The 24,742-nt window shown below is 45.7% G+C and overlaps 1 protein-coding gene and 1 pseudogene across 1 annotated transcript in view; both read right to left on the reverse strand.

Moving 5' to 3' along the window:
• The window catches only part of LOC126187884 (uncharacterized), a 396,025-nt gene that overhangs the window by 347,892 nt on the left and 23,391 nt on the right, over positions 1–24,742 (reverse strand). The window lies entirely within an intron of this gene.
• LOC126101077 (5S ribosomal RNA) lies at positions 7,767–7,884 on the reverse strand (annotated as a pseudogene).

The following is a 24,742-nucleotide window of genomic DNA, read 5'->3' on the forward strand; positions in this document are numbered from 1 at the left end:
GCTGCACGCCACCACTGACCTGCCATTACCATTGATCAAACAGTGATGTTTGCGGGAATCGGCTGTTCGATACAGGATGTCAAATTGAACGCTCTTCAGCCGTGTAGTTTCCAAACGTATTTTATTTGGCTACCAGTTCCAGTGATTTACTACGCCATCGTCAGGCCCCTGACCGACGTGTAGGAAGATTTCACCTCAGTTCTGGTCTGCTTGCTATAGGGATGATCACTGCACGAATGATGAAACTGCATATATTGAGACAAGTAGTCGCAGCATAGAAAATCAGTTAAAATCATTTAACAGAGGGAAGTCATTTGGATCTGGTGCGATATCAGGTGTTACTGTACTATTTCTATCAATTACAATCTTAATAATTTTACTATTTTATAACGAAACACCATTCCGAGGTATTCAATTCTACCCTATTAATCGAATCCCATTTTGAACCATAGTAGTTGTTGTATGTTTACTAACATGAATTGGTAAACGACCAATTACAGTGTTATACAGATTGCGCGAAGGAAACTGGTTAGTTCGCTGGAGCAATTAAAAATACCAAGCTTTCGGCAAAAAAGCTGAGGTCATTGTCTTTTCCAAGAAAAGCCGTCGGAAAAATGTACATAGTGATTGGCCTATACCGCTGACATCGGTCTGCTGAGGAATTACAGAACAAATTTTCTGCTCAAGTATAATGACGTTTTCGGAAAAAGAAAATCTTCTCTACAGGAGCCTATATCCTTTTCTCAAACAGAGATGATACGGAACTCAACTCGCTCTATTCGTCCATTACTTTAGTTCATAAAGGGGTCCACTACTCAGAAACACTCATTTTCAATCATTTTCCAGCAAACATAAAAAATTTAGTTACAAATAATGATCAGTTTAAAAGGAGCCTGAAAGACTTACTAGTGGCCAACTCCTTCTACTCCATTGACGAATTTTTTAATAGAAACAAATGATATATTGTATATATTCATGCTATTAGTATTGTTATTTCAGCTTTAAGAAAAAAAGGAGAAAAAAATTGACACGTTCCACATCCACGAGGATCTCCTCAGCACGGATCTATGGAACGAAAAACTAATCTAATCTAAGATGGCGGCTTGCCGATAGCCGTTCCTTCCACGCACCGTTCGTTAACGGAAAAGGAAAAGAAGAACACGATTGTGATAAGGTGGCTTGCGATGTAAACGTAAAAGCAGACGGGAGGTGCACGGGTAGTGCGTAGCCCTGGGAGTGAGTGAAGAAATGGTGGGAGAGAAGGAGTGTGTGAGGAAGTGGTGGGAGAGGAGTGCGGGCCGCGACCGCGTGACCTCTGGCGCAGCGACTTCCCGCCGTCGCTGCAGCGGAAGCCGGCGCGGCGCACGCTGCTGGACACACGCCACCACACGCCGCGACACGACACGACACGCAGCGCACCGCTAGCCGGCGCGCGCGAGCCGCCAAGGCTACCCGCACTCAGACGCCAGGAAGGCCTCTTCTCTGAGACCGGAGCTGCCTGCTCCCACACTTTGTAACACCAGATATTACGAATCTTACGAGGACGGCCAAACGCCGAGACAAGCGCGTGGGCGGCCGCTCGAGGCCGAATGCAGAGAAAGGGTTCAATAACAATGAATAAGTAATCAATCACGTGACAAATTCAGGGCCCTTCGGTAATGAACCACCTACTGGTGTATCCAAAATTTCCCTTTAAAATCTATCTCGAGTTATCTGGAAATTCAGTCGCGATTTAAACCTTTAAGGGGGGTAGGACGTCAAACGGGCCGTCTTGGAACAGGAGAGACGCCACAGGACATTTTAATTTCCACTGTCTATACTTTTACGAATAAATTCATAAAACTTTGTCAGCATGACCAGGAAGGATTCACGATTCACAATCATAGCAGTGGAAGTTCAAAAAAAATACAAAATAATTTTTTTACATGTGAAAGTTCATCATTTTTTCACTTCTATTGGCTGCGTTTGTTGCTATAGGTACACGTTTCTTCATCCGTAAGAGATTCTTCGATGAATTTTGCACAGCATACAAACCATACTTACAGGTGTATGAAACTCTAGAAATTATTTAATTTATGAAAAAATTAATGTGCTGTTACATTTTAAACTTCATGCTTAAAAAGAACTCAAATTTTACAGTTAATTATCTCAATTTTTACCACAGTTTTTAATAGGTTTGGAAAATTCTAGAGTTTCATACACCTGTAAGTATAGTTTGTATGCTGTGCAAAATTCATCGAAGAATCTCCCTTACTTCTGAAGAAAAGTGTACCTATAGCAACAAATGCAGCCAATGGTAAATGAACAAAAGGTGAAATACAAATGTAAGAAAATATATATATCTTCTTATATTTTTGAACTTCCACCACTATAAGGGTAAATCCCGAATCCTTTCTGGTCATTCTGACAAAGTTTTATGAATTTATTTTTAAGAGTATAGTCAGTGGAAAATGAAAATTCCCGTGGTGTCTCTCCTTCTCCAAGTCGTCCCGTTCGACGTCCTACCCCCCTTAACCCAAAATTCCCAGAGAAAAGAAACTTTTTGTTAAATGTTCCTAACATACAGAGAACCGAAATCTGGAAACAAATTATGGCTGCTGTAGTTCTGAGGGGAGTCAATAAATTACTCAAAATGGTGACAGTATAAGAAATTTCTTCAGTGTAGGAAACCTCTATCAGAAAAAGGGGATGTGCTCATCTACTATACCTCAGCAGGCAGCAACGGCCCCTTGACCTCCCACGTAGTTGGCAATGGCTCTTTTTCTTAACTTACCGGAGTGTGGCACTAGTCAGCTTATAACAGGACTGGTCGTCGAATCCGTCCCATTCAGTTTAAGCTTGAGAAAGACCAGTAACTGCAGCCTCCTCGCCGATCGCGGTCGCATCTTGCTATAGGCATCCACCGCCGTCTAGCGAAGCAGTTTAGCTATTCAATTTTGTACAGAAGACAATAACGCCATTCCAGTACAAGCAACGTTTCGTTCACATACTCGCGCTAACACGACAAACCAGTGGCACCAGTCATGTGCTAAGACTCACCAAAATTTCCTCCTCTGTCACCTTCATCTGCCTCTCACGGTGTAACAAATGGCTCAAATCGCTCTTCACTGCTGACGTCATCAGTCCCCTAGAACTTAGAACTACTTAAACGTAGCTATCCTAAGGACATCACACACATCCATGCCCGAGGCAGGATTCGAACGTGCGACCGCAGCAGTCGCGCGGTTCCAGACTGTAGCGCCTAGAACCGCTCGGCCACCCGGCCGGCCACGGTGTAACATTCCGTCTCCCATTTGATTGCAGTTCTTTGTATTTACATATGATTCAATACACGTTACTTGAGTCGTTCGTCGCCGTGTAACATCAGAGAACACTGCCCTCGGCTTAATATTCCGTGCCGGCCGCTGTGGCCGAGCGGTTCTAGGCGCTTTAGTCTGGAACCGCGCGACCGCTACGGTCGCAGGTTCGAATCCTACCTCGGGCATGGATGTGTGTGATGTCCTTAGGTTAGTTAGGTTTAAGTAGTTCTAAGTTCTAGGGGACTGATGACCTCAGATGTTAAGTCCCATAGTGCTCAGAGCCATTCGAACCATGTTGAGGTAGTGCAACTGCCTTAGAACAGAAAATCTGTTTCAATTTTAAGCGATAAACCAGCTTAGGGACTTCTCGGTAATTTGGCAACAGAATCACGACTCCATAGAACCTAGGAACTTTATGATCCTTAACACGCCAGTTATGTAAAATTGGTGTTTCTTTCCCTGAATAGATTTCAACCCGAGGTTCACGTAAACGTACTAATCATGATAAAAAGTTGCAAAGTATCAATGTAAGTTACAATAAACAAGTCGTGTATACGAAACTTCCTCACAGATTGGGGCTCTGTGCTGGACCGGGTTTGAGTGCCGGTTATTTTGGAAACACTGCATATTTTATCGTTTCGTAAGTAATTTTCTAGGAAACGGCCTTTTCGTAGCGGATACACCGGTTGCCGTCAGTTCACCGAAGTTTAGCGCTGTCGGGCATGGCCGGAACTTGGATGGGTCACCATTTGGGCCGCCATGCGCTGTTGCCATTTTTCGGGGTGCACTCAGCCTCGCGATGCCAATTGAGGAGCTACTCGACCGAATAGTTAGCGGCTCCGGTCAAAGAAAACCATCATAACGACTGGGAGAGCGGTGTGCTGACCACACGCTCCTCCTATCCACGTCCTCATCTGAGGATGGTACGGCGGTCGGATGGTCCCGATGGGCCACTTTTTGCCTGAAGACGGAATGCTTTTTTTAAGTAATTTTCTGAGACTGAATAATAGATACATAAACAAACTTTGTTCACGGTCTGAGGAAGTCAATATACACTCTAAGACGAAAAAACGACGCACCACAGAAGTATTACCCGATGGAGCGGAAATCGATAGATGTGATGCTCCAAACTTTCTCAATTAGGGTGAGATCCGGCGCCCTTGCTGGCCAAGGTAAGGTTTGGCAAGCACGAAGAAAAGCAGTAGAAACTCTCTCGCCGTGTGCGGGCAGGCATTATCTTGCTGAAATGAAAACCCACAACGGCTTGCCGTGAAACGCAACAAAACGGGCCGTAGAATATCCTCGCCGTACCTCTGTGCTGTAGGATGCCATGTCGTCGATCTGGAATCTGACCGGCAGAGTGAAATTGTCTTCAGTGAAGATTCCCGCTTCGAACTGAGGTGACCAGCGAAGACGTATAATGACCCCTTTGGTTACAGCACAGCAGTACTTCGACGATATTCTATGTCCCATTTTACTGGCAAGTCATATTAGGTTTACATTTCAGCAAGATAATGCCTTCCCGCACACGGTGAATGTTTCTACTGCTTGTCTTCGTGCTTATCAAATCCTACCTTGGCCATCAAGATTGCCAGATCTCTTCCCAGCCGAGATCCTTCGGAGCATTATGGGCAGGGCCTCCAACCAACTTTGCAGTTTGACGGTTTAATGCGCCGGTTGGGCAGAATTTGGCACTATAACCCTCAGGAGGACGTCCAACAACTCTATCAATCAATGCCAGGCCGAATAAATGGTTGCTTAAAGGCCAGGGGTGGACCAACGCTTTATTGACTTGCTCAATTTGTGAAGCTCTTTCTCTTGATTAAATCGCCTAATTTTTATGAAATTATAATCATTTGTTTGTCGGTCACGTGCATCGCATCTACCGCTTTCCGTCCCATTCGAATAATTTCCTCTTGGTGCGTCGATTTTTTTGTCTTACAGTGTGCTAGTACCGATCAGAATCCAAACACTGAAATTTATCAAAGCTACTACGTCAACTGTCATATCTGCTGTGCGCCGCAACTACATTCCACATTTCAGAGGCCAAAGTCCTTAGTGTTCTTTCCGGGGCATCTAGGGAATCAAGGGCATTTTTCCGATTTTAAGTAACTTTAGTGATGAAAAAGCTTCCGGTGTTCTGATAATGTTTCAGGTGCTTTTATCTCCAAACGACTCTTATAGACAATATACTACACTGCACAAATCTCGTGGCTCATAAATGATGCTGATGATGGCTTTGGAAACTATTAGATTTTTTGTAGCGACTTTTTACTTAGAATTTTTTTTCGAAATAAAAGCCATTAATGTACAGCTATTTCAATTAATGTCGTAGACACAAGAAACAATGTGAAAAAAAGCTATTTCTCGCCATTTCTTTTTACCATGCGGGGAGCGATGGAGATATTCATAGGTATCTCCTGGGTTTCAGAATACGACTGAACAAAATCATGGTGTATAGAAGTCAGACACACATAGGTGATAGAGTTTCTGCACAGGTTTGTAATGCGCGTTACAGTGCTCATTATGGGAACCGTTTGTTACGCGACAAGTATGAGTACGTGTATGAAATTCATAGACACTAACTGTTCGCGAAGGCGCGACAGCAGTTGGCTCTCCAGATTTGTTCAGTGGGTTACCTATGTGCAGGCGCGAACTAATTCGATGCTACATTACGGAGCAAAGGGTTAACAGTGAAACTCGATGATGGCACAAACTACAGGTGCAACCTGTAATTATAGGAACTGGACATATAAGAAATTTTTGCCATGTGTGTCAACGACTTTAAATGATTTAACAATGTAAAGATCCTTCTCCAATATACCCAAATCGTCTGCTGTAAAGGCCTTCGTGACTACCGTTCTTCTCTCTGTAAGACAACAGCAGAGGTGCAACGACGAAAGGAACTGTTCCAGTCTTTGGAACAAGAGGCAAAGAAATATTATTATCAGGTTCTTGTACCACGTTATTATTATCTGAAATGACGAGGAAAACCAACAAACAAATAAAAGCGATTCTTTCTTAGGTACGAATCAAGGGACATGGCCTCACTGCCACCTGGAGGTCGTAATGGTTGCACCCTCCACCATTAGCCATAGCCAGTTTTAATTGACAAACAGCACATTCCCAATGAAATATCTAATCTTTCCTAAATATGGCGCTTAGCCTCTTTACACACTTAATGCTAATACGAATCACAGCGCGCGCGCAGACACACACACACACACACACACACACACACACACACACACACACACACACACCGTTCTGAACACTCTCTGTATAATAACGATGTTATTCACTGAAACATAACATTACTTAGTCGCCCTCATTCAAGTTAAATAATGACGAATATAAGAAATTTAAAGATATTTTAAGTGTTTAACCACCCGTTAGGAAAGTGTAGATCGTCGACTTAAAATACGTTATCAAAATTGTTATGTCCGTCTTGAGAATGCAGTATAGGCAATGTACCTGCAGAAGTAATCATGGTTATCCGACAAAGTGTCACAAATATAGTCTTAATTCGTAAACCAATGCTGATGATATTAAAGAAAAGCACCTCTGTGTATCTTATAATTTCTGACCTCCTCCTCTACCACCGACAAACTGATTCTCTTGCCTGTGGTCCTCTTACTCCACATCCCTCACCTGTAAAAGAACTCTCAGCTTATAAAAGCTATCGCTCATAACTCCCACTGTCCGCTTTACTGAATTTCACATCATCTCCGACAAGGATCATCTAACTACTTATCACATTTAATTAAAGTTATTTACGAATCAGTGCTGAACGTAAATACTGATTGTTCTCCAGCCAAATAACACAAAACAACTTTTGTGAGACTGAATTTGTCATATGTAGGGGAAAAAGTCTTGCTATTAGGATCAAGGAGGGGGGAGAGGCGGAGGTTATAATCTCTCAGTAAAGAGCCCCTAACGCATCCATACGTCTTGTGATATCATTTACGTCCTGCTACAGGTATCTTAGGAAATAGTCAGCTTTTCAGTGAGTGAAGGTTTGGCCCTGGATTATTATAGAATCATTGAGCTACTATGGAGATTTGAACCGCTCCGAGCAGCAGGTAGTCAATACCCGTATCGTTCCTAGCACTTTCTACTCTTTTTTTTTTTTTTTTTTTTTTTTTAACTACCTACACGAGAAGTAATGCACATTATAACGTGAGACGTACATGTACAACGTGAACATTGATAAAACCGACGAACTGTAGGGACGGATTAAACTAAAACACTAAACTAAACTCCTCCCGCACAGGCCATCAAGGCCCAGAGGTACCGGCTGGCCGCCGTGTCATCCTCAGCCCACAGGCGTCACTGGATGCGGATATGGAGGGGCGTGTGGTCAGCACGCCGCTCTCCCGGCCGTATGTCAGTTTACGAGACCGGAGCCGCTAATTCTCAATCGAGTAGCTCCTCACTTTAGCTCACAAGGGCTGAGTACACCCCGCTTGCCAACAGCGCTCGGCAGACCGGATGGTCGCCCATCCAAGTGCTAGCCCAGCCCGGCAGCGCTTAACTTCGGTGATCTGACGGGAACCGGTGTTACCACTGGGGCAAATCCGTTGTCAAGGGGACGGATTCCTGACTGGAAATGGAATGAAAACTTCCTATAAACATTTTTCCGGAAATGGATGGTGTGCGTGCAACAAAAACAAATCGTTCCAGAAAACAGTACAGAGCTGCACTGCATCCACGTCACAACAGATGTTCAAAGTGGCCTCCATGGGACTGCAGGTAATGGGAATAGTAGCGGTCGCCATGCAGGATACACATGATCGTACTTTGGCGAACACCACGTCGCCGGGCCACTTTCCTGGGGCCTGTAGAACCCCGTTTTCTTAATGTGGTGTACGCACCGTCTGCCACCTCCCTGCAAGTTCGTCTACTCAAAGGCCCCATGGTCACACAGACGCCCAAAAAGGGCTTGAAATGTTGTTTGATGTGGGTGCTGTCTGTGAAGATACTTGTTTTGGTATAGTCATGCTGCCTCTCCACCGCTTCCATCTGCTCGGCCGTACACAAACACAATCTCGGCTTCTTCACGACATAAATACCGTATCATTCAGCTGCTTACAGTGCGCTGCGTCAGCCACACAGCCTGGAACACACAAGGAACTCACGGCACGTGGTCAGAGGAACTGTCATTCATCAGCGCCATATACTGTGTCGACGACGCATTTTCGAATACGTGTTTTTTCATCCATTTCCAGTCAGCAATACGTCCTTGCAGTTTGTCGGTTTTGTTAATGTCCAGTGTCTATGTCGGCATCGCGTTATGACAAAAATCCAACGGCCAAGCCACAATGGCAACACCGATTCCCGTCAGATCACCGAAGTTAAGCGCTGCTGGGCTTGTCTAGCACTTGGATGGGTCACACTTCGCTTCTGCCGAGCACTGTTGCCAAGCGGGATGCACTGAACCCTTGTGATGCCGTCTGAGGTGCTACTTGATTGATAAGTAGCGGCGCCGATCACGAAAACTGACAACGGAGAGCGGCGTACAGACCACGTGCTCCCCCATCCGCATCCAGTGACGCCCATCTGCAGAGGATGACACGGCAGTCGGTCGGTACCGTTGGACCTTCTGAGGCCTGTTCGGACGGAGTTATGACGAAAACTTATACAAGTAACTGTAGGCGCTATGTTCGGTTTAGCAAAAATTAGTAACACTTCACGATATCAAGAGCCGGCCGCTGTGGGCGAGTGGTTCTAGACGCTTCAGTCTGGACTGCTACGGTCGCAGGTTCGAATCCTGCCTCGGGCACGGATGTGTGTGATGTCCTTAGGTTAGTTAGGTTTAAGTAGTTCTAAGTTCTAGAGGATTTAGATAAGATATCTGTATGGTCTGAAAAGTGGCAATTGACCCTGAATAAAGAAAAGTGTGAAGTTATTCACATGAATACTAAAAGAAATCAGCTAAATTTCGATAACGCGTAAGTCACACAAATCTGAGGGCTGTAAATTCAACTACATACTTAAGGATTACAATTACAAACAACCTAAATTGGGCCGGCCGGAGTGGCCGAGCGGTTAAAGGCGCTACAGTCTGGAACCGCGCGACCGCTACGGTCGCAGGTTCGAATCCTGCTTCGGGCATGGATGTGTGTGATGTCCTTAGGTTAGTTAAGTTTAAGTAGTTCTAAGTTCTAGGGGACTTATGACCACAGCAGTTGAGTCCCATAGTGCTCAGAGCCATTTGAACCATTTGAACCTAAATTGGAACGATCACATAGATAATATTGTGGGTAGAGCAAACCAAAGACTGCGATTCAAGGCAGAACACATAGAAGGTGCAAACCAAAGAGACTGCTTACACTACACTTGTACGCAGTATTCTGGAGTATTTCTGTGCAGTGTGGGGAGCATCAGGTGGGACTGACGGATGACATCGAAAAAGTACAAAGAAGGGCAGCTCGTTTTCTCCTCCGATTCCGAAAACATTCTGTTAGCACCCACCTACATAGGGAGAAATGATCATCACGATAATATAAGAGAAATCAAGGCTCGTACAGAAAAATTTAAGTACTCGTTTTTCCCGCGTGCCGTTCGAGAGTGGAACGGTAGAGATAAGCATGAAGGTGGTTCATTGTACCCTCTGCCGTGCACTTCATTGTGAATAGTAATCAGGTAGACGTAGACGGGACTGATGACCTCAGATGTTAAGTCCCATAGTGCTCAGAGCCATCTGAACCATCACGATATCACGAGCTTTCCTTGTACTGCAGCTCTCCCACTGTTCTCAATACGTAAAAAAAAAAAAAAAAAAAAATATATATATATATATATATATGAAGACCGTGTCATGGTTATCGGCCTAACTAGATAGAATACAGCCCCTCTTCGCTGCGGCACTAAGAGGGATAGAGTCACTCATCGCCCTGGTCGCCTTTTACCTCGGAACTCATTCGATAGCAGGCTGACTACACGTGGGACCGTCCTGGAGGGACTGGAACGAGAACAACTCGTCGCACCTATCCTGGATTGAACCCGCAAGCTGCAGGGCAAAATCTAGTCCTCTGCTCACTAGACCACTACGTCAACATCTTGTTAATACAAAAAAAAGGTTCAAATGGGTCTGAGCACTGTGGGACTTCTGAGGTCATCAGTCCCCTACAACTTAGAACTACTTAAACCTAGCCGGCCGCTGGTGGCCGAGCGGTTCTAGGTGCTTCAGTCTGGTACCGCGCGACCGCCGCTACGGTCGCGGGTTCGAATCCTGCCTCGGGCATGGATGTGTGTGATGTCCTTAGGTTAGTTAGGTTTAAGTAGTTCTAAGTTCTAGGGGACTGATGACCCGAGATGTTAAGTCCCATAGTGCTCAGAGCCATTTGAACCATTTTTTTACTTAAACCTAACTAACCTACTGACATCACACACATCCATGCCCGAGGCAGGATTCGAACCTGCGATCGTAGCAGTCACTCCGGCCGGCTGTTAGTATCATTCCAATTTTAGTGTATGCAGTGTCAAGCTAATGCTAGGAAGAATGCGTGAAGCTTTTAAAGTTCGCTGTTGGCTGACAGCGAGAGTGAATTATGAGTTGAATGAAGATAACGTTCTCAGGAGGCCCGGTTTCAATGAGCCCCTCTGACAGGCTGGTTTTTGAGTCGTCTGAATGTTCACCAAAACGAATGAATTGACCTCTAGAGTCTAAGAGACAAAAAATACATGACTACGAATTTGATATTAGGGAAATTTTGAAGAAATTATCATTGAATAACTATAATGATAACTTCTCAGAGAATTGAGTTTACAGGCCCTCGCCGAACAGGTTGATGTTTTAGTTAAGACTCTGCAACTGTATTCGATAGATATACGGTATAAATCCCAGTTTGGTCATCCTAATTTAGATTTTCTAACGGTTTCCCTAAATTACACGAGGTAAAAGCCAGTATGGTTCCTCCAGAAATACTGCGATCCCCGTGCTTATCGATTAGATTTTGCACTCCGTCTCTGTTACCGCGCCGTTGAGCAGACATTAAGCACTGAGCGGCCCCCCTTTGCTTTCCACGGACAGCAGCCACACGCCTGGCGGCGCGCAGCTCGTTAACGTAATGGTACGACGGCTGCTGCTTACCTCGTCGCGATCTCGGCTGGGAGGCTTCGGCCCAGTTGCCTGCAGTCGTGTGGCCGGCAGAGGCAGCTTGTGGCCGCGGCCCGTGGCGCGCTCGCTAGTCGCCGGCCGCCGCTCGCTGCTCGCTATTCCTGGCATCGCCCCGTGACGTGACGGACGCGCCTGCAAACGGAACTCACGGAGCCGTGTCCGCTGCTTTTCGCTCAACGGGACATACGTACGCAGCACCCTGGAAATGGGACACCTCCAGCAGATTGCTCGCCGCGGAAGCAGCTCTCCACGGTTGCGTTGCAATGTGGAGCACGGAAGCATCCCGCAAACGAAGACAGTGCCGCTGGGGATCCAATGAGTTGCTTTGTCTCAGAAGTAGCCAAAAAGTAAGGAAGATTTCTGAATGCAAGACAACTGTCTCTAATATCAATAATATCAAAGGCCGAAAACTACAAGAGAAACTATAACAAATTTTTTGAAGTAACTTTAAGACAGAAGTCCGCCCCGATAGCTGAGTGGTCAGCGCGGCGGTCTGTCACGCCAAGGGGCCCGGGTTCGATTCCCGGCTGGGTCGGAGATTTCCTCCGCTCAGGGATTGGGCGTTGTGTTGTCCTCATTATCATTACATCATCAGTGGAAGGTAACCGGAAACCACCACTGTAATCACTTCCCTAGACGCTCATGCGGTGGACCTCTCTGACGAGGCTTTCACCATGACCAGACCTGTCGTAAGCCAGAACACAAAATTTATTTAAAGATAGAAAACTGTACTCAATCACGAACTAAGCATTTTAGAAAACAAACGCTTTTTTTCACTTTCAATACGAAAAAACTTTCTTTTTGACTTAGTCAAATGTTTTCTTACTGCATATTTCTGTTTTACTTAATACTGTATTTTAACATCAAGAAGTGGCCTTAAGTTTTGTTGTATCGTTTATACGAGTCTCGATGTTAGAAGACCCAAAGGAGACTTCCGAAACAATAATAAAACTCCGTACGAACAGATCTCGGAAGACCCGACGATACCGATCGATCGCCGTATCGTCTTCAGCCGACAGGCGTTACTGGATGAGGATATGGAGGGGCACGTGGTCAGCACACCGCTCTCCCGGCCGTTGTCAGTCAAGTAGCTCCTCAATTGGCCTCGCAAGGGCTGACTGCACCGAGCTTGGTCGTCAGATCTACTGTACTACACGGTGTTTTAATGTCTTGTTGTTGACTACTTAAAAAATAAAATGACATCATCAAACCGAGCGAGGTAGCGCAGTGGTTAGCACACTGGACGCGTCTGGCCATCCTGATTTAGGTTTTCCGTGATTTCCCTAAATCGCTCCAGGCAAATGCCGGAATGGTTCCTCTGAAAGGGCACGGTCGGCTTCCTTCCCCGTCCTTCCCTAATCCGATGGGGCCGATGACCTCGCAGTTTGGTCTCTTCCCCCAAACAATCCAATCCAAATCCTATCATCAAAAAGTTTGGATTCTGGAACTTGTGACCCCCAAGTATATTTAAAAGGTGTCGTAAAATGTAATGTTACGAAGCTACTTTACTCTAGCTAAAACGTTTTTTGGGCATTGTTCGCAATACAAATTGATTATAAGCCAACAAGCACCTAACTGGGGCTGACGCCATCAGCAACGTCCCAAGTGAGTCAAAAATGTATGTAGTGGAATCAATTTATACTCTGCGAAACCTCTGTCTTTTGCTTCGTTTCTCGTCATATTATTATAAAAAAAATAACGAAACAGAATTGTTTTGGATTCGAATGTGAGCGCGCGATGCCAGTCGTACCTAAGTTTTCCTACTTTTTATTCTAAGTTTTTAATTTATATAGTACTTTTTTCACAGCTGATTAAAATATTTATGATAATAAACAAAAATTATCAACATAAATTTCTTTTTTAATATTTACAACGCAGTATTGCTATTATTAGTAACATTCGTTAGAATGCATATTATTTGACTAGTATACAGATTGCTATTTATATCAATAATTTATACGTATTTTTAATAAGTTTACAAACAGTTTTAGCTGGTATAAGGTAGTTAACTGACATTTCGTTTTATGAGAGGTTTGAAACTGTGTGGGTATTGTATGTCCCAAAATACAACCTTTCTGATAATTGGCTTTTGTTTGTTAAATCGTCAATAAAAACATATTACAACACGAAGTAGTATAAAATAGTTGCCCTTTTTTGTCACAGACTTCCAAAATATTACCTGTTCTTTAACATTTAATACGTTGCAGTGCACAATAATAGTAGGGTTGTTATATCAGATAGAGTATCTGAAGCTATTTGCGATAATTCTCTTATTGGACTTTCAAGGCATCTTATAAAATATTCCCAATTAATACGATATCTTCTTGTGGCGTGGGAATGTGGACTAAAGTGCTGCTACAGGTGTGAGTGCGAGTTTACTTTGAGTTTATCCAGCGACCTGCGCTGCTGAAGGGACTATGAAAAGTGCACCGTGGCAGACTGTACCACCATTCGATAACAGCCGGGATTAGACGATCGGTCTAAGGTGCTGCAGTCATGGGCTGTGCAGCTGGTCCTGGCGGAGGTTCGAGTCCTCCCTCGGGCATGGGTGTGTGTGTTTCTCCTTAGGATAATTTAGGTTAAGTAGTGTGTAAGCTTAGGGACTGATGACCTTAGCAGTAAAGTCCCATCAGATTTTACACAAATTTGAACGTTTGAACAGACAGTACGTGCCCGCGAAAGGCAAAGGTTCCATTTCGAGTTCCGGTCTGGCACAGAATTTTAATATTCCAGTAAGTTTCAAATTATTAGTTATGAGCAATTTTTAAATAATTTGTCATTAATGATTCATGCTTGTGGTGATGTTCATCTAAGCTCCTTGGGTGCGAGTAACATTGAATATTTTATTTTTTTTGGTGTAGCTGTGGTCTTTTCTCAGTCACTTAGGGGCCGTCATCCGACTGTTACAATCATTAGCTTTGCTGAGCTTGTCAGACGATTTGGTTTGTAGCGATCTTGGGGTCTTTGCAATTCACCCAGGCTGCAATTATGCGTGCTGTAATGCTGAAAACTGGTAATACTGCATACACCGTAACTGAAACAGTCAACTGTAGGCCGAGCATGTCACGATAAGAGCGGCTCTAGGGACACCTCCTAATATCATGTCGGACCTCCGTTTGTCCGGCATAGTGCAGTAACTCGACGTGGCACGAACTCAACAAGTCATTGGAAGTCGCCTACAGAAATACTGAACCATGCACCCTCTACAGCTATCCAGAATTACGAAGGTATTATTGATGCAGGAATATGCGTGGGAATGACTCCTCGATTACGAGCTACAGATGTTAGATGGGATTCATCCTGGGCGACCTGGGCGGCTAAATCATTCGTTCGAACTGTCCAGAGTGTTCAAAACAATCGTGAACAATTATAACCCGATGACATTTTTGAGAACATCGAGTTCATGAACGGCTGCAGATGGTTTCTCAGTAGCCGAGCATAACCATTTCCAGTCAATGGTCATTTCAGTTGGACCAGAGGACCCAGTCCTTTCCAAGTAAACACAGCCAAAAATAAATAAATAAATAAATGTTCAAATGTGTGTGAAGTGTTATGGGACTTAGCTGCTAAGGTCATCAGTCCCTAAGCTTACACACTACTTAACCTAAATTATCCTAAGGACAAACACACACACACCCATGCCCGAGGGAGGACTCGAACCTCCGCTGGGACCAGCCGCACAGTCCATGACTAAAGACAGCCATACCACTATGGAGCCACCACGAGCTTGCACAGTGTGTTCTAGACAACTTGGATCCATGGCTTCGTGAGGTCTGCGCCACACTCTAAAACTGTCATCAGCTCGTACCAACTGACATCGGGCCTCATCTGACCAGTCCACGGTTTTTCAGTCATCTAGGGTGCAACCGATATGGTCACGAGCGCAGTAGAGACGCTGCAGGAGATGTCGTCCTGTTAGCAAAGGCACCCGCGTCGGTCGTCTGATGCCATAGCCCCTTAACGGCAAATTTCGTCTCACTGTCCTAACGGATAGGTTCGTCGAACACCCCACATTGATTTCTGCTGTTATTTCACATAGTGTTGCTTGTCTGTTAGCACTGACAACTTTAGGCAAACGGCGCTACTCTCGGTCTTTTAGTAAAGGCCTTCCGCCACTGCGTCAAATGCGATATTCTCGGCATACTCTCGATACTGTGGATCTCGGAATATTGAATTCTCTGACGATTTTCGAAATGGAATGTCCCTGCGTTCAAAGTCCGTTAATTACTGTCGTGCAGCCAGAACCATGTCGGAAACCTTTTCACATGAACCACCTGGGTACAAATGACAGCTCTGCCAACGCACCGTCCTTTTATACCTTGTGTGGACGATACTATATTAACACCATCTGGATATGTGCACATCGCTGTCCATGACATTTCTCGCTAGTGCAGATTAATTGGATTGGCTTTTATTGATACTGCCGGAACGCCGGTAGGGGAAAGGAAGCCATTTGGATCAGTACATTATTCTGAGCTATTGTGTACTATAATTCTGGTTCACTTATCAACGTTCCTAGAAACTGCGAATACGTGATGTTACAAAAATAAGTAAGTAGGTTAAAACTGGACTTTGTTAGTAGGCTGTAGGATGTACGGAAGTGTCCACCTGTGAGGCGGATGTGTGGGCCGCTTTTCGCGTAGCGGGAGAATCGGCAGTGCGTGGCGCTGTCGGCCGGTAAAAGCAAGTGGCGGTGATAAGCGGGCGACCTAGCGGCCGGTGGCGCGTGCTGGCTGCTGGCTGCTGGCTGCCGGCGGGCGCACGCGAGCTCAACGGGACCCACTGGGCAGCTTCCGCTCGACGAATGAACAGCCTCTGAGCGCCGGAATCACATTCCGAGGCATGTCCGGAAAGCAAGCACCGTTTTGAGAAAAAAAAACTCACCAAAATATTCACCAAACAAAATTTATTTTTAGAAGAAAGAGCATTTTTAAACTACTTTTCTACATACACTACTTGCAATAAAATTGCTACACGACGACGATGACGTGCTACAGACGCGAAATTTAACAGACAGGAGCAAGATGCTACGATATGCAAATAATTGACTTTTCATAGCGTTCACACAAGGTTGGCGCCGGTGGCGACACCTACAACGTGCTGACATGACGAAAGTTTCCAAGCGATTTCTCATACACAAACAGAAGTTGACCGGCGTTACCTGGTGAAACGTTGTTGTGATGCCTCGTGTAAGGAGAAGAAATGCGTACCATCACGTTTCCGACTTTGATAAAGGTCGGATTGCAGCCTATCGCCATTGCGGTTTATCGTATCGCGACATTGTTGCTCGAGTTGGTCGAGATCCAATGACTGTTAGCAGAGTATGGAATAGGAGGGTAATATGGAACGCCGTGCTGGATCCCAACGGCCTCGTATCACTAGCAGTCGAGATAACAGGCATCTTATCCGCATGGCTGTAACGGATTGTGCAGCCACGTCTCGATCCCTGAGTCAACAGATGGGGACGTTTGCAAGACAACAACCATCTGCACGAACAGTTCGAAGACGTTTGCAGCAGCATGGACTATCAGCTCGGAGACCGTGGCTGCGGTTACCCTTGACGCTGCATCACAGACAGGAGCGCCTGCGATGGTGTACTCAACGACGAACCTGGGTGCACGAATGGCAAAACGTCATTTTTTCGGATGAATCCAGGTTCTGTTTACAGCATCATGGTCACATCCGCGTTTGGCGACATCGCGGTGAACGGACATTGGAAGCGTGTATTCGTCATCGCCATACTGGCGTATCATCCGGCGTGATGGTATGGGGGGCCATTGGTTACACGTCTCGGTCCCTCTTGTCCGCATTGGCGGCACTTTGAACAGTGGACACTACATTTCAGATGTGTTACGACCGGTGGCTCTACCCTTCATTCGATCCCTGCGAAACCCTACATTTCAGCAGGATAATGCACGACCACATGTTGCAGGTCCTGTACGGGCCTTTCTGGATACAGAAAATGTTCGAGTGCTGCCCTAGCCAGCACATTCTCCAGATCTCTCACCAATTGAAAACGTCTGGTCAATGGTCGCCGAGCAACTGGCTCGTCAGAATACGCGAGTCACTACTCTCGATGAACTGTGGAATCGTGTTGAAGCTGCATGGGCAGCTGTACCTGTACACGCCATACAAGCTCTGTTTGACTCAATGGCCAGGCGCATCAAGGCCGTTATTACGGCCAGAGGTGGTTGTTCTGGGTACTGATTTCTCGGGATCTATGCACCCAAATTGCCTGAAAATGTAATCACATGTCAGTTCCAGTATAATATATTTGTCCAATGAATACCCGTTTATAATCTGCATTTCGTCTTGGTGTAGCAATTTTAATGGCCAGTAGTGTAGTTGCCACAGTTCTTCAGACATTTGTGATAGTAGGAAAACAACTTTTCTATGTCACCTTCATAAATGATGATGACAAGAGTTTGAAAGCGCACAACAGCAAGATCTTTAGCGCTCCTAATGAAAGGTAATGAGACGAGTGTGGACGAATGTCATAAAATTACAAACATGAGAACTGTGAGTAAAAACGTAAAAAAATTACACGCACACACACACACGCACACACACACACGCACACACACACACGCACACACACACACGCACACACGCACACGCACACACACACACGCACACACACACACGCACACACACACACGCACACACACACACACACGCACACACACACACACACACCACAGTGTCAAATCCAACACAAGGTAAAAGATGGAGAAAGCAGTGTAAAGAATTAAAAGAAGACAGCAGATAACTGTTGTTGGCTGATTGCTGGAAGAAAAGGGTGCGTACGAGCTAGTCTGCAACGCGCTAAAGTCTACAACCTAAAAGTTTGGGACAGAGTCTAAATATATCACAAAATTTTAAAATCATCACAGTCGTCTCGTCATCAGATAAAATAGAGAGCAGGTTACCCCACTTAAATTAGCTTCTACCCTTTTGTCATGAAATAAAATGCACTCATTTAAAGCGTGGCGTACACTGATTTGCACGTCACAGGCATCGCGGGCAGGAGGGTCCTCTCGCTGGAGTAAAAAGCCATGCGTGATGAGATAGTGCCCAGTGCGGAGGCGGGTCAGGGTCTCCTCACCGCGACGGGGCGACCGGCACCACCTCCATGCCCGGACACTTGCCGTCACTAATTGCAGCTTATTGTCCATCACCGCCTCCCACACCTCCTCCCGTAACTGCAAGGATTTATGGCCCACTAGCGAAATGGCTGAGTCCAAGGGAATGGCGCATTCTGTAATGGTGTGTTCCCTGATGCCCTCTTTCGCTGCTTTGTCAGCCTGTTCATTTCACCAAGATACTGCCAGCCACTCCTCGACATCGTTTTTTTTGCGTCGTCATCGCTGTAACAGCGGCTTCCTCCAAAATCACGCTTCAAGAACAAGTGGTAGTCAGAAGGTGCGAGATTGGGACTGTGCGGTGGGTAATCGAACTGCTCCCAACCGAAATGCTGAATGAGGTTTTACGTGACACCAGCAGAACGGGGCGGGCGTTGTCGTGAAGCAACACAACAGTCCACCGTGGTAGGTGCGGGGTCAGCGCCGCAGGTCGCTAACTGAAGGGGCCCGGGTTCGAATCTTGGTCGGGGGAGATTTTCTCCGCTCAGGGATTGGGTGTTGTCCTTACACTCATATTTCCATTACTGATACTAAAGTTGCCTCAGACACGCTGTCGTATCGTCTTTACACTACTGACATGGCTGCCTGGGCACGAACCGAAAGTAAGTAAATTAAAAGGTTTTTTTTTTTTTTTTCGAACCGCACGCCGAAGTCTTCTCAGTGTTTCACAGTATCTTATTGCATTGACGGTTTCACCTCTGGGAGGGATCTCAACAAGCTGGGAGGGGCCTCAACAAGCAGAGTTTCTTCCTATGACAAATGTCTGAATAATTGCGCCAACTATGTAGAAAAATGTTTAATAAATGCTCTTTCTTGGGTACATGAATTTTGGTTTGAAAAACAAAATGGTTTTTATTAGTTTTCTCCCAAAACTGTACTAACGTCCCGGACATGCCTCGCACATTAGCGCACTTTCGCTGACAGCTTTGTCTCAAAACGCCGAGCTACCACCCCACTCCCCCACCTGCGACAGGGCAAAATACTTCACTCCTCTCTGCGCCACACTGACGTTGACTCACGGATAGTATTACTCATGTCTCTTCCCAGTGCTCTGTTTATGGAATGTTATAGTTGTGCAACAAATAAAGTCTCGCTATGAAGGTGAAGTTAAGAATTCAACGCGCGTAGCGAGGTACGCCTATGCCGCATACAGGTCTCCGTGGCCTACGTCACGCTGATGTGTACGACCGCATGCTACAGTTGCAGAGAGCAACTAGGCGATTTAAAAGCGCATTTGACAGTAAGAATAACGTCGTAACAGTTGCAATAGCAATAGAGTTCCAGATGGATACAGGGTGAGTCACTGACTATTGCCACCTTGAATAACTACGAAAGTATGAAGATTCAAATGGCTCTGAGCACTGTGGGACTTAACATCTGAGGTCATCAATCCCCTAGAACGTAGAACTACTTAAACCTAATTAACCTAAGGACATCACACACATCCATGCCCGAGGCAGAATTCGAACCTGCGACCGTAGCGGTCGCGCGGTTCCAGACTGAAGCGCCTACAACCGCTCGGCCACACCGGCCGGCTCGAAGCTGTACTTTCGGCGCCGTCGTACACATTAGTTTTGTAAGCAGGGGCGGTGCTTATTCGTATTCGGTACCATTTTTCCGAAATTAACAGAATTGTACGAGCTTTATCGTCTCCAACTACGATTTCTCTCTAACATTAACAACGTATTCATGACACTTGCGCAAGCCGGCCGGAGTGGCCGAGCGGTTCTAGGCTCTACAGTCCTGAACCACGCGACTGCTACGGTCGCAGGTTCGAAGCCTGCCTCGGGCATGGATGTGTGTGATGTCCTTAGGTTAGTTAGGTTTAAGTATTTCTAAGTTCTAGGGGACTGATGACCACGGAAGTTAAGTCCTATAGTGCTCACAGCCATTTGAACCACTTGCGCAAATGCAGTGAGTACTTGTGGCAATAATGTTGACTCCGGGATCGAAAAAAGGCTTGGGCGGCGCCTTCCTTTCTCCCGATGTCTGAAGAGAAAGCTCACAGTTCCTCTGAATGTTCAGAATAGTGCTAGTGGGCTTCATGGTCTCCCGTTTGTTTCACTGTTCTATACAATCCGACACTGTCATTCACTTCGGTGGGATATTGCAGTTCGGATTTTTCGATTCCAAGTGCAAAGGAGGATGCTCTCTCCCATTCAGGCGATGGATTCTCTATTCTGCGCGCAAGAGAAGAGAAGTGAAGCACGTTTGCAGGCACGTCTCCCTGTCGCAATGTCTGCACGTACGTCTTTGTGGCCGCCGGACAAAAGAGGTGGCGGGGTCGCGACGCGTCACACGACGAATACTCCGGCGCAGTCATCGATCGCCTGCGAAACGCTTCAGCTTTAGTTCCGCATGACACGTAAATTCTCAGCTGCTCTGCTGAACCAGGTCCTACTGAAGGAATCTGCCTCTACATTTCTTCCTTTCATAGGTAAACAGCCAGGTGTACCGCGGCAAGTTGAAATTTTGTCGGTCCGTCACAGAGATGGGACTGATGCCTCTTGGGTTTAGTGTTAATATGTGTGTATACGTTGTGCAATAACGTAAGTTTGCAGAATTCGTAGTTTATTCCTCTTTTTTACAGTAGTTGCGATGCACTTGTTCAGTTAAAACGAATAAACTGGAGTAGCGCCCAGTTATAATTTTTTTATATGGATTATCGACATACGTACATACATTAATACTTGTTCCATAGATCTTGAATACGACATTTCGTAATGATGTGAAACGTGTCACTTTAACTTAAGTTTTCTTTACACAAAATAATTAATTATTTTTTTACAGTTAGTACTTCATATGTAAAAATTAACCTATCGAGTAGAAGGAGTTGTCATTCAGAAATTCCTTTAATTTGTTTTTAAACGTTGGTTGGCTGTCTGTCAGACTTTTATGCTATTTGGCAAATGACCAAAGATTTTTGTAGCAGCATAATTCACCTCTTTCTGTGCCAAAGTGACATTTAATAAGGAATAGCGAAGATCATCCTTTCTTCTAGTGTTGCAGCTATGCACTTCGCTGTTATTTTTGAACTGGGATGGATTATTAATAACACATTTCATAAGTGAATACATGTATTGCGAAGGCACTGTGAATATCCCGAGTTCCTTAAATAAATGTCTGCAAAATGATCTTTGGTGGGCTCCAGCTATTACTCTGATTACACGCTTTGTGCAATGAATACTTTCTGTCTCAAGGACGGAAGCCATTTACGGTCTTCTATTAGGCGGCGAGGAACCCAGCGGGCACATAGCTTTGAGTACCCCAAGTGATGGAGTAGTGTGTCAACACTGTAAACAGAGACGTCCTGTTGAGCAGCGAGGTGTTTGATTGTGATTCGTCGATCACCTCGAATGAGAGTGTCCGCACGTTCCAACGTTGCAGGAGGCACAGTTGTATGAGTTCGACCGGCGCTAGGGAGATCGGACAGGTTTGCACGACCTTGTTACGATGATGACAGATACCTCGCCCAACGGCTCACGGTGCTTTTGTTCACTGCCAGGTCCATTTTGTAAGCGCCTAAGAATATCTGCGATGCTCTGGTTTTTCACCAAAAGAAACTCAGTGACAGCTTTCTGCTTGGAACGCACCGCCTTACAGACGGCATTTTGAAGGCGCTACCCATCGAAACTTCATGACAGCATACGGGCTGAAGCCGGAATGTTCAACGATGTCCCACAAGTAACTCCACATTTTTTTCAACTGAAGTTGTTAGAGAAAAAAAATATGTTACGGTACTTGTTCGTCCGCAGCTCGTGGTCGTGCGGTAGCGTTCTCGCTTCGCACGCCCGGGTTCCCGGGTTCGATTCCCGGCGGGGTCAGGGATTTTCTCTGCCTCGTGATGACTGGGTGTTGTGTGATGTCCTTAGGTTAGTTAGGTTTAACTAGTTCTAAGTTCTAGGGGACTGATGACCATAGAAGTTAAGTCCCATAGTGCTCAGAGCCATTTTTGATTTGGTACTTGTTCAATGCCTCTCGTATTATTTACTAAAGCGATTGCGCTGCCCCAGCCATGTGGTTGAATAGGAGAGAAATCATTTCTAAACATACGTGAGAATTTTGAAGTTACAGGATGTAACAATGGATAATTGTACTGAAATGCAGGAGGACCTGCAGCGAATTGACGCATGGTGCAGGGAATGGTAATTCAATCTCAATGTAGAAAAGTGTAATGTGCTGCGAATACATAGAAAGATAGATCCCTTATCATTTAGCTACAAAATAGGTCAGCAACTGGAAGCAGTTAATACCATAAATTATCTGGGAGTACGCATTAGGAGCGATTTAAAATGGAATGATCATATAAAGTTGATCGTCGGTAAAGCAGATGCCAGACTGAGATATTCATTGGAAGAATCCTAAGGAAATGCAATCCGAAAACAAAGGAAGTAGGTTATAGTACGCTTGTGCGCCCACTGCTTGAATCCTGCTCAGCAGTGTGGGATCCGTACCAGATAGGGTTGATAGAAGAGATAGAGAAGATCCAACGGAGAGCAGCGCGCTTCGTTACAGGATCATTTAGTAATCGCGAAAGCGTTACGGAGATGATAGATAAATTCCAGTGGAAGACTCTGCAGGAGAGACGCTCAGTAGCTCGGTACGGGCTTTTGTTGAAGTTTCGAGAACATACCTTCACCGAGGAGTCAAGCAGTATATTGCTCCCTCCTACGTGTATCTCACGAAGGGACCATGAGGATAAAATCAGAGAGATTAGAGCCCACACAGAAGCATACAGACAATCCTTCTTTCCACGAACAATACGAGACTGGAATAGAAGGCAGAACCGATGGAGGTACTCAGGGTATCCTCCGCCACACAACGTCTGGTGGCTTGCGGAGTATGGATGTAGATGTAGATGTAATAAAGTGTCTACCACAGATTAAAGGAAGGAGCAAGTGAGACAGGCGGCTGACGTAGCCTCCGGTCGCATCCGTGCGACGGACTGGTTCATCGGCCACTCTGACTGTGATTTTGAGGTGGTTTCCCACGTTCGTTAAGGCAAATGCTGCGCTGGTCCCTAATTTCCGCTTCACAAAATACTCACAGACAGGCGGAGCATGTGACTTCCCTCCCTTAGTGACGACTGCGACAACCGGAGGGGTATCCTGGTGCAAAGTTAAATGAAATAAATTTGCCAAATCGTGACTACAGCACACCCTGCACTAGACGGGATTATCGCTATGAAGAAGGAAATCCCATTTCATGCATGAGCTGCAACATTTTATTTCGGCTGTTCTATCAACTTGCTACAGTACTGTGGCACGGGGATTTCAATATGTATCACGACTGCATTCACGTCCATGCAAAAAAGAAAAAAAAACATTGAAACTTCCTGGCAGATTAAAACTGTGTGCCGGACCGAGACTCGAACACGGGACCTTTGCCTTTCGCGGGCAAGCGCTCTACCGGAAGTAAACCTGTGAGGACGGGGCGTGAGTCGTGCTTGGGTAGGTCAGTTAGTAGAGCGCTTGCCCGCGAAAGGCAAAGGTCCCTACTTCGAGTCTCGGTCGGGCACACAGATTTAATTTGCCAGGAAGTTTCATATCAGCGCACTCTCCGCTGCAGAGTGAAAACATCATTCTGGAAACCTCCCTTAGGCTGTGGCTAAGCCATGTCTCCGCAATATCCTTTCTTTCAGGAGTGCTAGTCCTGCAAGTTTCGCAGGAGAGCTTCTGTAAGTTTGGAAGGTAGGAGACGAGGTACTGGCGGAAGTAAAGCTGTGAGGACGGGGCGTGAGTCTTGCTTGGGTAGCTCAGTTGGTAAAGCGCTTGCCCGCGAAAGGCAAAGGTCCCGAGTTCGAGTCTCGGGCCGGCACACAGTTTTAATCTGCCAGAAAGTTTCATATCAGCGCACACTCCGCTGCAGGGTGAAAATCTCATTCTGGAAAAAAAAACCATTAATTACGTAACTGTAATTCTGTGAGGTACGGGGCCAGATCGGCGGCCGCTGGTCCAAGTGGGCAGCTACTTGTACGGGGCCGTGTTGGTGTCGACTAATGGGCTCTACGCTGTTGCGCCCGAATGACTATCTGGATTTGGGAGCGACCATCTGCTGATGTGTGCATCGTGATCACGTTGTTTTTCTTTGGTAGCGGCTCGCCCGACCTTATTTCTGGGTAAGGTACTTCTGTTTATGCATTTTGACACCTGTGCTGCGGTGCTGGACTTGCTCCCGTT

Source organism: Schistocerca cancellata, chromosome 1, assembly GCF_023864275.1.
Source record: "Schistocerca cancellata isolate TAMUIC-IGC-003103 chromosome 1, iqSchCanc2.1, whole genome shotgun sequence".
Taxonomy (NCBI): domain Eukaryota; kingdom Metazoa; phylum Arthropoda; class Insecta; order Orthoptera; family Acrididae; genus Schistocerca; species Schistocerca cancellata.